This window comes from Rhinoderma darwinii, chromosome 1 (assembly GCF_050947455.1).
Source record: "Rhinoderma darwinii isolate aRhiDar2 chromosome 1, aRhiDar2.hap1, whole genome shotgun sequence".
Taxonomy (NCBI): Eukaryota; Metazoa; Chordata; class Amphibia; order Anura; family Rhinodermatidae; genus Rhinoderma; species Rhinoderma darwinii.
In genome coordinates this window covers 466,205,842-466,224,794 of record NC_134687.1, presented here as the reverse complement: position 1 = coordinate 466,224,794, position 18,953 = coordinate 466,205,842, and the positions used below count along the sequence as shown (strand labels likewise).

General features: G+C 42.0%; 1 protein-coding gene across 23 annotated transcripts in view; it reads right to left on the bottom strand.

Annotated features, from left to right (window-relative positions):
* RIMBP2 (RIMS binding protein 2) overlaps positions 1-18,953 on the bottom strand; it is a 602,457-nt gene that overhangs the window by 420,357 nt on the left and 163,147 nt on the right. The window lies entirely within an intron of this gene.

Genomic DNA, 18,953 nt, shown 5'->3' with positions numbered 1-18,953 from the left:
TGATACAAGTATTTAATTAAGGACTAAAGCTGCCCATACACATTAGATAAATGTTGGCATATCTCGCTTACAATCTTATGGGTATGAGGGCATACTAACTGTCATTGAATTAAAGAGGCTCTGTCACCACATTATAAGTGCCCTATCTTCTACATATTGTGATCGGAACTCACACATTAACATTACTGAAGTGTCTTGAGAGTGAATAGACATCGCTTCCAGCCAGGACGCGATGTCTATTTACAATCCCGACACTTCGGTAATGTTTGTGTGGGACTTACAGCACAGCAAATCGAGATCACGCTGTGCTGTCATTTACAGCGTGATCTCGCGGGATCACACTTGCTGTCATTAAGTCCCACACAAACGTTACCGAAGTGTCGGGATTGTGAATAGACATCGCGTCCTGGCTGGAGGTGATGTCTATTCACTCTCAAGACACTTCAGTAACGTTAATGTGTGAGTAAGTGACAGCACATCATGATCTAGCAAGATCACTATGTGCTGAGTACATGAATGGAGAGAAGTGTATGACACTGATTGGGCAGCGTCATACACTTCTCTTAACAATGCCCACTTGGTCAAAAGCTAAAAAACGCCCAGTTGGGCATTAAGAAAGTCATTAGCATAAATCTAAAATAGGTTATAACTCAAAATTGATCATTTTTCTAAATAAAAACCACTGCTGTTATCTGAATTACAGCGCCGATCACATTATGTAGAAGATAGGGCACTTATAATGTGGTGACAGAGCCTCTTTAACAGGGGATGGTCTGGGAAGGGGGATATACTCAACAACTATTTTACACATTCTTCACACCATGCTTGTGGTGTACGTTCCCCATATACACTGTACACTGGGTAATCTCTTAATGTATATGTAAAATGTGCCCATAGGCTTTAATGGGCTCAAGGTATGCCAAAACAGTCATCTTTTTTTTTTTTACTGTATTGAAAAGCACAGTCAACTACACTTTTCCTCACAGAAAAACATGTACATTGCGCAGATTTTTATTATATTGCTAAATCTGCCCCATTGGTTCCCCACACATTTAGGGCTTATTTAGACGAAAGTGTAATTCGTCCGTGGAACGCGCGTGATTTTCACGCGCCTCGGACGGACCTATGTTAGTCTATGGGGCCATGCAGACTGTCTGTGAGTTTCACGCAGCGTGTGTCCGCTGCGTAAAACTCACGACATGTCCGATATTTGTGCGTTGTTCGCTCTTGATGACGGCTGAGCGAAAATCACGCAGCCGCTCATCATACGAGGGTGACACACGGAGCTGTTAAGTACCTTTTGCGCGCGCAAAACGCCGCGTTTTTTGTGCGCGCAAAAGGCACACGCTCGTGTAAATTCGGCCTAAGCGATATGTTGGATTATAATTTCCTAAAATGGAGTTGGTTCTCAAGTGCACATAGTCATATGATAACTAAGGCCTTCGTCACACTTCCGTGTTCGGTCCGTGATAAACGGACAGCATGTCGGTTGCATTTCCCGGACCGAACACAGTACTGGAAGCCGGGCTCCTAGCATCATAGTTATGTATGACGTAATGAGTCACTGCCTCCCCGTGGGAATACTGTCCCGTACTGAAACATGTTCAATACAGGTCAGTATTCCCACAGGGAGGCAGGGACACCTAGTGTCATACATAACTATGATACTAGGAGCCCGGCTCCCTGAACTGTGTTCGGTCCGGGAAATGCAACCGACACACGGAAGTGTGACTAAGGCCTAACTCTGTCCAGGGTATAAAAATTCAGTAGAAAAAGTTGTATGAGACCGAACTAAAATAATAAATTAAAGAATATTACATTTTCATTCTATAATTTTCAAGCCAGTCATTACAGTATTCTTTGGAGTTCAATCAATGTAATGACTGGAGAGTTATTTTAATATTCCAAGCATAACATTAAACTAAAAATATACCCCCGTATGTTACTCTAAACAATATCAAGCTGTTGTCAGTAAACAGAGTCCATAAATCTCATACAGTATGTTATTCTTTAACAGCCAATAAAACATTGTGACATACACATATTCACTGCAGTTATATTATTGATCCTCCTATTTTATATTACTTATGTCAAGTGTTTACTGCAGCTTTGCTCAGGCAAGAGGCCTGTTACCTTCACTAAGCCCTGTGGTGGGGTCTTTTATTTATTCATAACCAATGCACAGAGCAGTTTGGCTGTTTAATATTATCTCATCATGTAACTAAATCCCTGGCAATGTGCAGGGGGAAGGCTGGACACAAAGCTCAGACATCCGGAATACAGAAATACCTGACTGTCCAACTATTGATTCATTTTATTTATTTCAATCCTTTTATATAGCACCAACATATTCCGCAGCACTGTACACATCGGTCCCTGTCCCCAACGGGCCTAATAATCTAAATTCCAAATTAACCAAATTCCAAAACAGGTAATGCTTTTTTTTGGAGTGTATAGAAAACCGGAGTACCCAGAGGAAATCCATGCAATTACAAACTCCATGCAGATGTTTTCCTTGGTAGGATTCAAATCCAGGACCCCAGTACTGCAAGGCAATAGTGCTGACCCCTCACTATGCAGCACCTATCATTCCAAGAAATAGCTGAGATTTTCATTATAGTCCTCCAGAGCAGGTCTTGGATGATGTACAATAGTAACATACATTAAAAACCAAACCTATATCAGGCCAATGTTATTCTCAGGCATTTAAACCTATTCTGGAAATAGTAAAATGACTTGTCTGCCACTATACACCTAGGAAAAGAGGTTCCATGTTCTTCTAATATTCAGCAAATGTATCTCCCCAACTCCCCCATAAACATGCGTGTTCAAATCAAGTCAAGCGTGCTAGAGACCCACTGTCTGACAAACCCATTTTTAAGCTTGGTAGCTATCTTCCCAAACCCTATAAACATGCCTATTCAATTGAATGGGCATGTTGTTTCATTGCAGAGATTGTGATAAGATGAGATACGTCTGGTGACGCTTATTACTCATGGACACAAAGGCTCGCACAGGTTAAAATCAATCCGTCCAACCAATCAATCCTTACCTTCCTAGACGTCTTCTGTCATTAGACAGCCCGGCAGTCCCCATACACATAAGACTGACAGCAGATGACCTGGATCTACCTACAAATATTTTATGCATATGGCCAGTTTTAGGCAATGTATCCCTAGCAACTCAGCAGTTCATCTCAAATCTGTTTTGGCATTGGGCTGTCAATAGAGAAGCAGAAGCTTGGCATCACAGGCCATGCTCCATAAATATTTAACAATTGTTCCTGGGGCACAGGATGTGTATATATAGAGGATGCCATAGCTGGCCTTGCAGGAGACCTCGGCAATGAGAATTGAAAATGTAAGGTGATAAAGTAATTTACCAGGCTTAATACATTTTACACTTTTATATGCACAACTAAAGTGAACCTGATACCTGACTAGTAGACTAGAAGCCACCCAGCCTTGCAGATAAGAACAATGAGACAGACTTCATGTAGGCCACAGCTGATCCCATTCCCAGGTACAGTAATTATATGATGTTATAAAACTCTATGGCTGCCGAGGATATTAAGAGCCTGCCTGCCTGCCTGATTACCCGCTGTTATCGGAAACAAACTGACCTCCTGCATAACATCTGCCTTAATTCCATATACAACATGACAGGCAGCTCCATTCAGCAACAGCTGTTACATTTATAATAACTTTGTTACTTCACCACTGCAAAATCTGCTTTAACAGAAAATTTCCCTACATTGTGGATACAAAAAACAACCCATTGACGTGATCCACATTACGTCTACCAAATAACCATACTTCCTCATTCTTTGCTAACTTTCTAATAATATTCTAGTCATTATCTTTGATGGAGCAATTGCATGTCATCTACTAAATGTGCACAGAATGGATCACATCTGTTCTGATCAGTTATCTTGTTGCCCTCAGACAATTATGAATAAACTTCTCATAGAAAACGGCATAAAGCGGTCTGCGAGAATCATATTTCACATTGCAAGTTAACAAAAGGTCAAAAAGCTTGATACTTTGTCACTGATGACTGGAACTGAAAGCTGAACTGCTATTTAAATATTTATAGGGCAGTGTTGTGAGAGCAGCATGCATACTATCATTGCTATCTGTATGCACTCACTATATTCTAGGGCTAAATAGACTAGAGAAACAAAACCCACAGCTAACAATCAATCATATAACTGGAGTACCAGGAGAAGAGACCACCCAAATGAAGATCCAAAAATGGTATATATAGTATAATAGTTCATTCAAGTCCACATTTGTGTGGCGCTGATTCATCCTTATAGATGTCCGATTTCATTGGTTTTACTATTTGAGATATACAAAAAAAAAACACCTGCAGAGTGCATTGTAAAAAAAACAAAAATCAGTTAATGATCATCCTTGTAATTAAAATGCGTCCGGTCTCTAGGGAAATAGAGGGTAAATGGTTTGCTTCCCCAGTTTTGATAGGAGTGGATATCTGCTCCAGATGTCATTCCAAACGGGACTAATCAATCTTAATTCAGAGCCAAATCTATTGATCCAGGCTCTCCAGACAGTTAAATAGTCATCAATTCATCCTAAAGAATGGCACAAAGATCATTCAAGAAGTGGAAAATGTGCTGCAGTTGTGTTCCAATCTTTCTTTACAAATCTGGTACATATAAAAATCCCTATACACAGTAAATAACTTGCCTTCTGGCTCTTCTGTGTTCACATCTGCAGATTCTGTAGATTTGCACTGACAAAATAGCGCAACATGCTGAACTATTCTGTCTGTCAAAAGGATGGACATAGTGACGAAGCCCGACAGAATCTATTAAAGTCAATAGGCTCCCTTGGGCGCTGTTGATTTCAGTCATGCCACCGATCCATCCCTTCTGGACGTAGAGAATAACGGAAAAGCTAGCGCAGATGTAAACAGAGCCTTACATTCCCACCTTCAACTGGACTCTTAAAAAGGTATGTGTGCTACACATACAGCAAACTGTCAGCTTAAGTAAACTACAGGGTGGGCCATTTATATGGATACACCTAAATAAAATGGGAATGGTTGGTGATATTAACTTCCTGTTTGTGGCACATTAGTATATGGGAGGGGGGAAACTTTTCAAGCTGGGTGTTGACCATGGCGGCCATTTTGAAGTCGGCCATTTTGTATCCAACTTTAGTTTTTTCAATGGGAAGAGGGTCATGTGACACATCAAACTTATCGAGAATGTCACAAGAAAAACAATGGTGTGCTTGGTTTTAACGTTACTTTATTCTTTCATGAGTTATTTACAAGTTTCTGACCACTTATAAAATGTGTTCAAAGTGCTGCCCATTGTGTTGGATTGTCAATGCAACCCTCTTCTCCCACTCTTCACACACTGATAGCAACACCGCAGAAGAAATGCTAGCACAGGCTTCCAGTATCCGTAGTTTCAGTTGCTGCACATCTCGTATCTTCACAGCATAGACAATTGCCTTCAGATGACCCCAAAGATAAAAGTCTAAGGGGGTCAGATTGGGAGGGATTTCTTCTGCAGTGTTGCTATCAGTGTGTGAAGAGTGGGAGAAGAGGGTTGCATTGACAATCCAACACAATGGGCAGCACTTTGAACACATTTTATAAGTGGTCAGAAACTTGTAAATAACTCATGAAAGAATAAAGTAACGTTAAAACCAAGCACACCATTGTTTTTCTTGTGAAATTCTCGATAAGTTTGATGTGTCACATGACCCTCTTCCCATTGAAAAAACTAAAGTTGGATACAAAATGGCCGACTTCAAAATGGCCGCCATGGTCAACACCCAGCTTGAAAAGTTTCCCCCCTCCCATATACTAATATGCCACAAACAGGAAGTTAATATCACCAACCATTCCCATTTTATTTAGGTGCACCAATATAAATGGCCCACCCTGTACATCAACTACAATGTAGATCAGAGGTCTCAAGCACGCTGGCGCATGCGGCTTGTGAAGCTGTCATCTGCGGCCCGCTGACAGCGGGAGAGCAGAGAGCAAGCTGAAGGAGAAGCGAGACACACCACCCTGAAGATATTTCCACGCCACACACCCCACCCTGTGGACAGCGCTATAGATCGCTATAGATCGCTTCATTGGGGCTCCCTCTAGGAATGGAATCCCCAGCCAGAGAGCTCTGGTCGGGATTCCTCTGCTAGATGAGGCCTCTGACGTCACTGTCCATATATGGGCAGTGATGTCAGTGGCTCCTCATGGACTGGAATGCCCGGCCAGCGTGTTGCCGACGCACTGGTCGGGGATTCCGCTGATAGACGAGGCCTCTGACGTAACTGTCCATATATGGACAGTGAAGTCAGTGGCTCCTCCTGGACCGGAATGCTCGGCCAGTGCGTTGCCGACACACTGGTCGGAGATTCCACTGATAGACGAGCCCTCTCACGTAACTGTCCATATATGGACAGTGACATCAGGGGCTCCTCCAGGAGAGAAATCCCCGGCCAGCTTTGGCTCCTAGAGGGAGCCCCAATGGAGCTATAGGGGGATATATGTAGCACTATCTACGAAGGGGTGCGTATGGCACTATCTACAAAGGGGTGTGTGGGGCACGGCCTACAAAGGGGTGTGTGTGGCACTATCTACAAAGGGGTGTGTGTGGCACTATCTACAAAGGGCACTGTGACATTATCTACAGAGGGCATTGGGAAGTTAACTACAGAGGGCACTGTGGCATTATCCAGGGGGGGTGTGGAACTCTCTACAGCGGGCACTGTGGCATTATCTATGGGGGTGTGTGGTAAAACCTACAGAGGGCACTGTGGCATTATCTACAGAGTGCACTGTGGCATTATCTACAGAGGGCATTGTGGCATTAACTACAGAGGGCACTGCGGCATTATCTACGGGCGTGGCACTATCTACAGAGGGCACTGTGGCACTATCCAAAAAGTGGCCGCCCTATCTTGACATACTTGTGTCTGCCAAATGCTAACTGAGCAGCCAGACTGCATTTAGCGACACTTAAACTGGAAAACGGGATTGTTAAAATAAGCACATGGAGTAAATTCGCAAATTTACGGTAAGTTTAAAACTAGCGGTATTATCATAGTAATGTAGTATTGTTATAGTAGTGTAGTATTATTTTAAAGTAGTATTGTTATAGTAGTTCAAATAACTGATTAACAATAATTTTGTGTTTTATCAAATTTGAAAGTAATGCGGCCCATGAACTTCACATTTTTTTCTATGTGCGGCCCATTAACCCGGCCGAGTTTGAGACCGTTGTTGTATATGATAACCTCTGCAGCACCTCTGAAACCCATGCTCATTTCCTCTGCATCAACTCAAGTCTGCCAGTGCGGGAGCCTATGCATGTCAATGGCACTCTACACTGGCTTATAGAGGGGGTTCTGAGCAGAGGACACCTCTCTATGGTGTCCATATGCCCTTATAGGGCATATGGACGAGGGTTGGTCCTTGTGGGACACCCTATTTAACAATGGTTAAATCAAATCTTCAAAAAATATTTCCCCAATGGTTTTTTTATTCACTGTGTGTTTTCTGACATTACATCAAAAACTGCAAAGCATTGTGTAGCAAAATTATGATCTGTAGGGTCAGTGTAAGGCCTTATGCGCACTCATCGATTCAAGGTTCCATGATGTATGGAGCGGTCATACTGCACCCATAGTCAGCTATGGGGCCATAGTGTATGTCTGTGTGCCTCCTATTTTATATGGAGGCACAGGGAGCTTTTTTTCTCACAGATTTGTATGGAATCCTAGAGGAAAAAAAGATTGTGATATGTTTCATTGCATGCCATATTATGCAGACATTGCTTGTAACGGGGAGTAATAATGCTTCAAGGGAAGAATACAATGACTCACCGACTACACAAAAATAAATTACTACACAAATGTCTTGTGTTGTTGCCTGTATAAAAACGTTTCTTTTATCTTAGATACTGCACAATTATATCAATAATTTGCAGATTTTGAAAACCTTTGCCCATTCAATAAACTATAAAAAAAATCTATTTTTTTCTGACAAATAGGAGACAATAGAAAAAAGTAATTGTTCAATAACCTAAGCTGTGCAGGGCATGCTGGGAACAACAGTACTATTGTGAAAATGAGTCAGATCTAGTACATTTTCCGACCAATGCCATAGATATCCCATAAAAAACCCTCAGAATATGTTATCACTGGTTCTGTTGTGCTCCATCCAAGGAGCAATACAACGTGAAAAACAGAAGTGCCGGATCCGTTGCATGACGTAAACCAACAGCGCCCGACGGAACCCACTTGCTTTAATTGGTTTCGTCATAGTTTCCGTAATTTTTCTGGACAAAATGGCATTGCATGCTGTGCTATTTTGTCCAGTAAAAATAGCGGGATGTGCGACAAAAGGAGCCTCCAACATAGGTGTGAACAGACGATGTAATTCTCTCTCTGACTGCCTATTACATGGGCATCTATGAAACGTTGTGCAACCAGTGGCGTAACTACCGCGGTAGCAGCCGTAGCGGCTGCTACGGGGCCCGGGGCTTGAGGGGGCCCGTGCCGCCAGCCGACACGCCCACCCAAATGCCAGGTGGCGCCGCTAGCAGCCGTTATGGCTGCTACAGCGGTAGCGCCGCTACTGTGGAGCCCGCGCCGACGAGCCTTACACAGGCACTCTCATGCCTGTAGGTGTCGCTAGCACCGGAGGGGGCCCAAGTGCTAGCGGCAGCCAAATACATGTATTAGCACTGATTGGCTGGGCATGTTCCGTGCCTGACCATCCAGTGCCTTACAATGACACTGATTGGCTAGCGACGCGATGACATCATCGCGCCGCTTCCATGCTTGGAAGGTGCTGATTGGCGGGGCAAGTCATTCTGCCCCGCCAATCAGCGTCATTGGAGGACGCTCGTTCAGCTCCTGCAGACATACTCAGAAGAGAGCATGTCTGCATCGCCAGTGAACAGCGTGGGAATGGGATCATGTCTATATGTGGGCCACTATATACAGGGGGGGTCTATATGTGGTGCACTATATACAGGGGGGGTCTATATGTGGGGCACTAGCTACAGGGGAGGTCTGTATGTGGGGATGTGGGCCACTATCTACAGGGGGGTCTATATGTAGTGCACAGTCTACAGGGGTGGGCTATATGTGGGACACTATATACAGGGGGAGCTATATGTGAGACACTATCTACAGAGGTGGGCTATACGTGGAGCACTAACTATAGGGGAAGCTATATGTAGGGCAGCACGGTGGCTCAGTGGTTAGCACTATTGCCTTGCAGCTCTGGAGTCCATATGTGGGCACTATCTACAGGGGGCACGGTGTGTGTGTGTGTGTGTGTGTGTGTGTGTGTGTGTGTGTGTGTGTGTGTGTGTGTGTGTGTGTGTGACAGTTATATTTAGATGTGTTGAGAATTTTAACTTTGTTTATAGGTGCAGAAATGTTTTAAAAGTGAGAAGCTGAAGACATCTAAACGGAAAACTGCAGAAATGGGTCATGGCCGGGAGAAATCCATCATAGATGTCTGAACCGGAGGGAGAAGAAAAGAACTAGAATCTGAGACGTCACCGGTGAGTCACTTAATGTAAATGTTTATTCTGCGTCTAATCAGTATTGTAGTCACTGTATGATCTGCAGCGAGATGATGGTGGTATGATTTTTTTTGTGAAACTGCATCTCCCAGCATATCCTTACCATTGTTCCGGCCATGCTGGGAGCTGTAGTTTTACGCCGTACAAACCTATACGCAGTGGCGTAACTACCGCTATAGCAGCCGTAGCGACTTCTACGGGGCCTGCAGCATGAGGGGGCCCGTGCCACCCGCCGGCACGGACCCATCCCATGGCCGCAGGCTCCGCTAGCAGCCGCTATGGCTGCTACAGCGCGACGCCACTGAAGGGGTTGTTCCTACAAAAGACATGCATCCACAGGATAGGGGATACATATGGGATCGCTGGGACGCCCAGCGATGAGGAGAACAGGGGACCGAAAGTCCCCCCTAAGTTTTCCATGACAAACCTCGGCATTCCGGGGTCTGTGTCGGCAGCTCCATGGAAATGACTTGCGCACCGGTCGCGCTTGTGCGCATGCGTGACCAGCGCTCCTTTAATTTTTATTGAGCTGCGCAGACGCTGGAAGTCCGAGGTTCGTCATGGAGAACTTCGGGGGACTTTCGGTCCCCCGTTCTCCTTATCGCTGCCAGCAATCACACATGTATCTCCTATCCTGTGGATATCCCGTGGAGAGGGGATACATGTCTTTTGTAGGACACACTATAGGCCGTTTTTTTTTGGGGGGGGGCTATATGGCGTTATCTACAGAGGGGGTCTGTATGGTGTTATCTACAGAGGGGGTCTGTATGGCGTTATCTACAGAGAGGGCTGTATGGCGTTACCTACAGAGAGGGCTGTATGGCATTATCTACAGAGGGGGCTGTATGGCGTTATCTACAGAGGGGGTCTGTATGGCGTTAGCCACAGGGGGGCTGTATGGCGTTATCTACAGGGGGCTGTGTATGGTGCTATCTATAGGGGGGCGCTGTGTGGTGGAATCTATAGGGAGGCACTATCTACAAGGGGGGGGGGGTTGTGTGATACCCAGCAGAGGGGGGGCCCCAGTCAAAAGTTTGCTATGGGGCCCAGTCTTTCCTAGTTACGCCCCTGTGTGCAACTTAATGTTTTGTACATTCCCGTAAATCAATCTTCTCTCTCAAAGATGCCACAAAACAAGTGGACAAGATGTAGCTAAAGCATCAAGTGTAGAAGATCCTGAATACAAATGTATAGTCACAAATGTATTATTTATGCCGTGGCTCCACTGATCTAGAAACACTTTAACCACAAACTCTTTATTAACTGTTTAGGTAATGAAGCCATAAAGTGTGCTGTCTTTATATATTAGAAAATAACCACTATTGACCATTTTTGCATGCATTCTGACAGCACATTACAATGTGTCAGAACTGGCACTGTATGTTTTTGGAATTCAAATGTGTTTTGTTTTCCACTGCTAAGTAAGAACCCTTTTAATATTGCAATCTGGCTGCTCTTCTCTCTGCAGAGCATAGTGTGTGGGAAAAACAATTTTTTTTTTCCTGAAACTTAATGCTGGCAGCTAGTGGGCCAATTCTAGAAAAGCAAGGACAAACCAATTAAGTCGCATGTTGAGTGAGACTTCCATATGTTAAGCCACATACTCAAACAAGGCTGCGTGGAAGATTTTTCTATAGATTAGAAAGGGCAGTGTTCTGAACAATAGACAGAAGTCTGTAGTATTATTCAACAGGTTATAGATCCATGATACAGATAAGTAATTTTTGAGAACTATTTTTTGAATTGTTTTTCGACTTAAAGGGCCAATTTGACTTTTCTTGTTACTGAACTGGCAAAAATAACCTACATAGCTAACAATAAAGAACAAACCAAATAGTCAAAAGGAGCTAAAAGCAAATATCTGGCTCCTGGAATTGTACATTATCCCTAGTTTATTTTCTGGGGTTTTATTCTCTTTGATTGTCCCATTTTCACCTTTAATTTGTTTTGTTTATTGTCAGTACAACACACTAAAGGCCCTTTTACACTGGGCAATTATCATTATTCATAGAACGCTCGTTGCCGATAATTGCCCTGTGTAAACAGGGGAACGGTCAGGAGATGAACAAGCAAACTCTCGTTCATCTGCTGATCGTATCTGTTTAAAAAAGTAAAATATTATCGTTGTCGGCAGCGCGTTTCCCTGTGTAAACAGGGAGACGCGCGGCACACATAATAATAATGTATGAGGACGAGCAATCGGAGTAAAGACCGCTCGTCCCCATCCATAGCTTCGTATGACAGGAGCAATCGAGCGCCAATGAACGATATCTCGTTGATCGGCGTTCGCTGCACCGGCCGATTCACAATATTCCTGTGTAAAAGCCCTTAACTTTAGATTGTAGTGTCTGTATTATAACCTATGAAAACGGAACTAATGCATGCCAGACTTCTAATAGCACAACTAAAAAAACTCTCAATATCTTAATGGGGTTGCCCACTCAGGATCTTCTGATCATGTCTGACTTACACGGGTGTAGGGATGTCCACGGATGTCAGCTGGACATGATCAACATTTGAATGTAAACAAGAATATTTTAATTCACTGATAACAAGCAGAGATTTTGAAAATGGTCAGAAATTGAAACTCCAAATATGTCAGAATATTGCAAAACTTTTCATTATACAATTTATTTATTTTTTCCACCTAATAATTGGATGGCTGGGATGTAACACTACACTTACCCTGCAGAGAAAATGCAAGGCTGACCACTGGGCCGGCAAAAAGAATGAAAAGAGCTTGTCATGGTGAGACAACCCCTTTAATGGGTAAACCTGGAAGAGCATATACTTCTCAATAGTTTTATCAGCGTTCAGCTGCCTAACCCAGAAAATGCTTCTTACCCCATCTCTTACAGTGAAGGAAATAAGTATTTGATCCCTTGCTGATTTTGTAAGTTTGCCCACTGTCAAAGACATGAACAGTCTAGAATTTTTAGGCTAGGTTAATTTTACCAGTGAGAGATAGATTAAATAAAAAAAATAAAAAAATCACATTGTCAAAATTATATATATTTATTTGCATTGTGCACAGAGAAATAAGTATTTGATCCTTTTGGCAAACAAGACTTAATACTTGGTGCCAAAACCCTTGTTGGCAAGCACAGCAGTCATACATTTTTAGTAGTTGATGATGAGGTTTGCACACATGTTAGATGGAATTTTGGCCCACTCCTCTTTGCAGATCATCTGTAAATCATTAAGATTTCGAGGCTGTCACTTGGCAACTTGGATCTTCAGCTCCCTCCATAAGTTTTTGATGGGATTAAGGTCTGGAGACTGGCTAGGCCACTCCATGACCTTAATGTGCTTCTTTTTGAGCCACTCCTTTGTTGCCTTGGCTGTATGTTTCGGGTCATTGTCGTGCTGGAAGACCCAGCCACGAGCCATTTTTAATGTCCTGGTGGAGGGAAGGAGGTTGTCACTCAGGATTTGACGGTACATGGCTCCATTCATTCTCCCATTGATGCGGTGAAGTAGTCCTGTGCCCTTAGCAGAGAAACACCCCCAAAACATAATGTTTCCACCTCCATGCTTGACAGTGGGGACGGTGTTCTTTGGGTCATAGGCAGCATTTCTCTTCCTCCAAAAACGGCGAGTTGAGTTAATGCCAAAGAGCTCAATTTTAGTCTCATCTGACCACAGCACCTTCTCCCAATCACTCTCAGAATCATCCAGATGTTCATTTGCAAACTTCAGACGGGCCTGTACATGTGCCTTCTTGAGCAGGGGGACCTTGCGGTCACTGCAGGATTTTAATCCATTACGGCGTAATGTGTTACCAATGGTTTTCTTGGTGACTGTGGTCCCAGCTGCCTTGAGATCATTAACAAGTTCCCCCCGTGTAGTTTTCGGCTGAGCTCTCACCTTCCTCAGGATCAAGGATACCCCACGAGGTGAGATTTTACATGGAGCCCCAGATCGATGTCGATTGACAGTCATTTTGTATGTCTTCCATTTTCTTACTATTGCACCAACAGTTGTCTCCTTCTCACCCAGCATCTTACTTATGGTTTTGTAGCCCATTACAGCCTTGTTTAGGTCTATGATCTTGTCCCTGACATCCTTAGAAAGCTCTTTGGTCTTGCCCATGTTGTAGAGGTTAGAGTCAGACTGATTAATTGAGTCTGTGGACAGGAGTCTTTTATACAGGTGACCATGTAAGACAGCTGTCTTTAATGCAGGCACCAAGTTGATTTGGAGCGTGTAACTGGTCTGGAGGAGGCTGAACTCTTAATGGTTGGTAGGGGATCAAATACTTATTTCTCTGTGCGCAATGCAAATAAATATATATAATTTTGACAATGTAATTTTCTTTTTTTTTTTTTTCTATATATATAAATCTAGCTCTCACTAGTAAAATTAACCTAGCCTAAAAATTCTAGACTGTTCATGACTTTGACAGTGGGCAAACTTACAAAATCAGCAAGGGATCAAATACTTATTTCCTCCACTGTATATACAAAGCAGAACATATTCCTGTTCTACAACATGATAATGTTTCAGAATTATATCTTCACTGCTAAACTGCTATATTGTATTTCAGAGGAAACGAAAGAATGTGTGTACACGTTGGATATCTTCAAGAATTTGCCTTAAATTTCCCCCAAAATATACAGCTGTGAATTAGGTTTAGCACAGTGAACAGTATACAATCACATAGACCAACATTTGGCTTGCATAGCAAACTGTTATTAAACTGTTCAGATGGGAAGATGGCCTTCATAAGCCCAACAAGCAAAGTGGTTATGCAGCTCTATAGAGGAGGGTTTGGCTCAGGCTCTGAGGTAATTAATGCTCAACGGAAGGAGTCGAATGGTGCATTAACTGCTACTTCATTTATATGCTGCGTGATAATTAAATATTTCTATAAATAAATAAATAAATCTATTTTATCTTTACAATCAGCCTACCATTGCTTTTGGAGATGTGGGAAATGCAAATATTCTCATAAGAAATATACTGTGTGTTTAACAGGCATGAAGTCATTGGAATGCGTACTAACAGTATAGATCAGAATTTCTGTATGTTAATCACTTTTTAAAAACATCTCAATATACCCAACACACACATCTTAAGAAACCGTTCCAAAAATAAAACTCAGCCTGACGGGCAACAAAGCTCCTGATGGCCAGAGGCCCGAGGTGACAAAGGAGAACATGAGAACATTAGCAGCTATATAGTAGTCTAGTGAATAGGTCATAAATAATTCACCAACATAAACCTACAAAAGATTGCTTTCTATCCCCACAATTTCTTACATCAATAACAACCAAATGTATATTTCAGATTGACAGACCGCATTTTAGAGTCATGATCTAAACGGTTATGCCATTTAGGATACTCTTGCATGAACTTGGATATTACATACACATTTTAACACTGGGTGGGTTCTCTCTTTAATGGCAGTTAAAGTGAGTTGTACTTCACATTTATCTCAATAAAAGTTCCAGAGGGACTTAATGAATATTACATATATATATATATGTATATATATATATATATATATATATATGTGTATATATATATATATATATATATATATATATGCTAAACCCCAGGAAACTGATGTATCTCTAATGATAAATCCCCCATTCATACTTTTCTCGTTTCTATAATGCCACCATTTCCCTCCAAAAGTTGACCATACTTGTGCATCAATTGCTGGCCTGAAAATGCTCGTCCCAACAAAATACACATATACATCAAATTAACTTGCATGTCAATTCCTAAAGGCACTAAAGGGCGTAAGGTGAATATGTCTTCTTATGTGGGAGGGAAAACAAAAAATGTAAAGGAGAAATCCAGTCTGTAGACACAAAGGGTATCTGCAGCCCCATAGATTAGAGAAATGGCCGATTTACTCCCTTTTGGGAGCCAATACAACGGCTAGCTGTCGTTCAGGCACTTAAATAAGAGAAACACGTGTTTCGGATATACAACCATCTAAAACCAACCCGGATTGTAATCTCAAGTATCCTCACACCTAGTGGTGCCAGTGACCCATGATTTGTTTCAAAATGAAGTACAGCAAACTGTGGCCCAATAGGTATACATGCTACCTACAGAGTGGTGCCATGTGCAGATTTTCGACATTGCAATATACATATAGTAGGCAATATAGCAGTACCAACACAGTAATAACATTAACACTTAATAGCCTATACCATTGTGCCCGCCACACATAATTAGCCATAAAACTGTGGTTCCACATACAGTAGCAGTGAATATTATTAAGAGCCATGGCTAAACGGCGAGGTACAGAAATGTTTAAATCATGACAGAGCCAAACAGTGGCAGCAGAGACCAGTTACTAAGATAACCCATAACTTTCATGTAAGGACGTCAAAAAGCCAAACCTACCGTAGCTCAAACACTTTACTTCTTCATATGTCCTTGTTGCTCTAGACTCTGCTATTGGCAGTAGCTCATCTATACATATTACGGTAACCGCTGTGCAAATGTAAAGTTCAGGAACCCAAACCTGTTATAAGCACACATTGGTTGCATTTCAAAAGACACTGTACTAGATCCTGAACTTTAATTTGATATGTGAATGGTAAGTTTTAAGGGCAAAAGCAAAAAGTTGACATAGGCCAGTGTAATAATGAAAGGGTGTGTGAACATCTCTGCTCAAGTAGCCTTTTGTGACGGATGGATAAATCTGTAATCTCTTTTATTCTTCAGTTATATGGTTATATATGAGGGAAAATATTCCTTTCTCTGTATTCCATGCAGATAATAGCTGTAATTTAATTGATGGTTAGTGCTCCTTTCAAAACATCCAGTCTGTCAGAGGATGAGCAGATGTTTCATGACAATCACTACAATGTGTATCTTGGAGACAAGTACTTAAGTGCTCGTCTGTTTCCTTATCAACTGGAGCACAGAATATGCTCCTTAGTTATCAAGGCCCATCTACCATTAATTGAAAGTAAGGAAACCGTAAGGTAAGGTTACCAAACGTTACTAAAAAACATATACCAAACAGAAAAGGCAACAATAAATGAAACATGAAACCTGTAAATAATAAGAAAAAAAAGCAATGCTTAGCAGGAGCTCTACAAGGAACAAGTTAATTGCTACTGCTCCACCTCCCCTACCATTCACATATCTCTATATTGTCCTGGCCACTTCCAGAGCTCATCTCAGGCCTGAAGTTTTAACCTGGCCATAGAAATAAAGATTTAGCCACAATACGACAAGAGTTTTGTTGTTGTTTTTTTTTTAACATTAACAAAATTAATTGAATTTGGTTATTTCATTCAGTCCCATTGCCACATGTGTATAATATCCAGCACCTAGCCATGCAGTCGCCTTTACAAACATTTGTGAAAGAATGGGCTGTTCTAAAGAACTCACTGAATTTTAGCGTGGTACTGTAATAGGATGCCACTATTGCAACAAGTCGGTTTGTGAAGTTTCTTCCCTCCTAGATCTTCCATGTTCAACTGTGAGTGGTATTATTGTACAGTGAAAGCGAAATGGCAGACCACACAAAGTTACAGACAGAGTGGAGTCATCGAGTGCTGAGGCGTATAGTGCATAAAAGTCACCAATGCTCTGCTGACTCCATAACTGCAGAGTTCTAAACCACGTCTGGTATTAACATCAGCACAAAAACTGCACCGGGAGCTTCATGGCATAAGTTTCTAAGGCCGAACAGCTGCATACTAGCCTTAGTCCATATAACGCATAATTAGAAAGGTCCCCACGGATCCCCGTCCTACCTTCTCCGGCTGTTGCTGGTCAGAGCTCACTGAACTATGCTGTTTTCGCAACTCCCATAAATGGGAATGGGAGTTGGGGAAACAGTGTAGCACATCGAGCTATGCTATTTCCATAGTTCCAGAGATCAAGAAACAGCATAGCTCACTGTGCTATGCTGTTTGTGTAACTTCTATTCAATTCTATCGGCGTTCCAATTTTTTTTTAGCTCAGTGAACTCAGCGGTTTCCATACTCCAGCCACCTCGTAACTCAGTGGCGGAAGAGCAGCAACAGCGGGACATGGTTAGATGAGGGTCAGGGAGCCCAGTTTTAGAAATAGATGTGGGTCCCAGGGGTGAGACCCGCATCTATCGAACATTTATGGCATATCTTGTGGATATGCTATAAATGTCTGATAAGAATACCCCTTTATCTACCGTTCAGGAAAATTTTGGTGCATGAACAATAAGTATTTCCAACCAATAGGCCAGGTTTCCAACAGTGTGAACCAATTGTTTTTAGTACCATAGACAAAAAGATTAGAGTTAAAAATCGTGAAATTTATAGGTTTGTTAGTGATAATTGTTACGTCTGTGGCCAGCTTTTATATCAAGTCTCTCCTATGGCCATGAACAAACTCCAACCAATAAGACATTTATGGCATATCAAAATTTATATTCCACAAATATCTATTGAAAACAACTTTAAAGGGGCTCGCCATACGAAAAAGTAAAAAAAAAATCATTAGTTCGCTGTACACACTGGCATAGCTATACTGGGTGTAGTGGCTGCAGTTGCACCCAGAACTTGGTATCTAACAGGGGCCATGAGACCCCTCTGCCACATTAGAGAACAGCCTCATTATAAAAAGTCACGGCAGAGCTGTGATGGTGTATCATAACAATTTCACAAGAACATAACTGTAGGACAAGTGATTTTACCTTATTCTTTTATCATGCACATAGATCTTGGAATATGTAAAGGTATTGCACACAGCAGGACATAATTATTAGAGGGAGAACCCACCCAGGTATAGATTTTTAACATTGGACCCCAGGAGCTTCAAGCTACATGTCTGACAGTGCTACAGCTTTATCATTTTTTGTCTTTGTACATATTTTTTTTTTTGCATTTGGGAGACCTATAAAACCAGATTTCCTCTACAATCAGTATACAGTGTATTGGAAATTTAGAGTACCGTATATCCTGCAATCTGTTTAATGAGCCTTATCTACATACTCCTGGAGATCCCTAATGAAGTTGTTGTCTCAAAAAGACAACCCCTTTTCAAATAGAAGCCGGCCCAACAAATACCACGCATCTGCCCTCTCCAACCCCTCAAGATCAGCTGGTATCTTTGGGGATAAAGATTGTGCTAAACTAAATGCACAGCTCTATATCCTATAAATTCAAAGCAAATTCTTCACTATATCTTACGCACACACAAATTCTTTTGTTTTCTTTTGAATTCAACATAGTAGTTTAGCTGCGAAGAAATAGTAATTCTTGCTTGTTGTAGAACAAGAAAAAATCCTGCTTTGTATATAAAAGGTGGGGAAAGATGCATATTCTGTATGAGTCAGCTGTCCACTGATACGTTTTTAAGTGCGGTTTTTACATTTTGATGTGGAAACAGGTGTGTTTTTGTGTTGCGGATTTTG